General features: G+C 38.5%; 1 pseudogene; it reads right to left on the bottom strand.

The window, feature by feature from the left end:
• Positions 1 to 284: 284 nt before the first annotated feature.
• Positions 285 to 1,466, bottom strand: LOC143381551 (cytokine receptor-like factor 3 pseudogene; annotated as a pseudogene).
• Positions 1,467 to 2,433: the final 967 nt, after the last annotated feature.

The raw sequence follows: 2,433 nt of genomic DNA, 5'->3' as shown, positions 1-2,433 counted from the left end.
GGATGTTTTGTATCTTTCCAAACATTTAAATCTAATTTGATTTTTGTTGTAATTTGATATTTTAATTAACAGTATGTTAAAGACGAAATTGACTGAATGATAGTTGGGTCCATAGGGTTCAACTGTCTTATTGCTAAATATACAAAATGAATCCAGTAAACACTTTCCATTTCTAATGGCCTGAAAAACCTACTTTAAAAAAATTCAGGTACAGCTAAACTGGGCTGAGGATGGCTACAATAAATGAAAGTCAAGCAACAAAAACTCTAAAACATGAACACTTTCTATCCAGGATAAAAACAAAAACAAAAAACCACGCAAAGCAAAGAGAACCAAGACTGACCAAGTAACCAATCAAAAACCAATTCTCTGTTATTCAAGCTAATAATTACTTCATTATTATTGGTAGTTCCTAGAGTTTCAGCTTTGATGTCAAATGTGACAGTGGATCCATAGGTCACCGCAGGCAATTTACTGGTCGTTTCTTTTCCATTTATAAAAACTGCACCATTGGTGATCTGGCTGCAGAGATTCCTATCCATTCTGCTTCTCTCTGAATGTTAATGTCTGTGCACAGAAATAGGTTGGAGCGCTGGCATAGAGAACACCTGAGGATTCAGAATCATTCCAGAGTGCTGTATTTCTTCAACTGTTCAGGCTGAATCCCTCAGAGCCAGTTGTCCACTCATGAGGCACCTATGTGGGGGGATGTTCCAAGGACTCCACTCCTGTCAACCATCTCGTCCGGTGTAGACTCTAAAATGATAATCAATATTGCGGTCTCTGTGCAATACTCTGAATTCAGTTTCAAAATGATTTGAAGTATATTTATAGAACTGGAGCCTGTCCTCTTGGGTTTAAAGTGGTCATCCACCTTACACCATCTTAGTATGATGCCTCTAGGTTTCTCTATTAGTTCTTCTATCTGCACTGGTAGGTGAGATGCTACTGTTTCATGCTTTAAAGTAATGTCTTTATGTTAGAACTGAATCATCCAACTAAGCAGATAAACAAGGCATATAAACCAGTGAAGGCACTTGTGGTAAACTGCCCAACTGAATGTGTGAAGCCTTCGTGGTAAAGCCCCACTGTTTCTCATTGTGCTCTTCTATACCACTAAGAATGGCAATCTCCCCTTCCTGGACCAAGTCCTCTGCAGTGTTAACTCCACATTTCATGAGCTTCTGGCAGTCATCTAGTGGTTTAATGGATTCCTGTTTAATGGTGTTCCCTACTTACAAAAGGGTCACAAATCATTTGTCCAGGAGCTTACCAGACTTCCCTTTAAGTCATTAACCTGCCATTTGAGGACATCCCTTGTCTGTGATGCACTCTTTTTGATTTCTGTGCCTCCTGCAGCCCCTGCAGTCTGTGGTCCAGCGCAGGCTGGTAGCTCTACACGTCCTCCGTGTTCTTGTGGGCCTCCTGCAGCAGGAACTCTGGGTCAGCTCCATCGCTGCTCTCATCAGGCAGTGTAGCTGCTGCGGCATGCAGCCTAGAGCAGGTAGGAGGAGCAAGTAACCCTTATTTTACTTAATAATGGCTCCACAGTGTAAGAGTATTTATGCTGGCAATTTTGTTATTGTATAATGTTATAATTGTTCCATTTTATTATTATTGGATTTGTTATTAATCTCTTACTTTGCCTAATTTATGAATTAAGCTTTGTCATAGGTATATATGTATAGGAAAACACACAACACACAAAAAACAACACACACACAGAGGTATAATATGAGGAGTTTGGGCATCCACTGGGGTTTTGGAACATATCCTCCCTCCACTGATAAGTAGGGACCACCATAATGGCCAAGAACTCTCCAAATTTGACATTAAATTACATGCATAAGAGGCTCAACAGATTCAAAGGATAAACACAAAGCTATCCATACAGAGCACATTATAATCAAATTGTCAAAAGCCAGAGAGGACAAAAGAATCTTGAAAGTAGCAAGAGAGAAGCAACCTGTTATACACAAGGGTCCTCCGTAAGATTAAGAGCTGAATTGTGTTCAGAAATCAAAGAGCCACAGGGAGTTGGATGACAGATCTAAAGTGCTGAATAGAAAAAAAAATCCTGTGGACCAAGATTTCAGTATTTAGCAAAAGTATCCTTCAAAAATAAAAGAGGAATTGACATTCCTAGATAAACAAAAAGTAATAGGGTTTGTTACTAGTAGACCTGCTCTACAAGGACTGTTAATGGGAGCACTTCAGGCTGAAGTGAAGATACTAGACAGTAATTCACAGCCATCCAGAGAAATATAGAACTCCAGCCAAGATAATCCAAAGGTAATACAAAAGCTAGTATTATTAGATTTTGGTATGTAATTCCACTTTTTGTTTTTTATATGATGTAAAAGACAAATGTTTAAAATAATACTTATAAATCTATGATAATAGACAATATATAAAAATGCAATTTGTGACAAC

The sequence above is a fragment of the Callospermophilus lateralis genome, chromosome 15 (assembly GCF_048772815.1).
Source record: "Callospermophilus lateralis isolate mCalLat2 chromosome 15, mCalLat2.hap1, whole genome shotgun sequence".
NCBI lineage: Eukaryota > Metazoa > Chordata > Mammalia > Rodentia > Sciuridae > Callospermophilus > Callospermophilus lateralis.
Note: the sequence above shows the minus strand (reverse complement) of the source record. Positions and strands in the feature narration are given on the sequence as shown.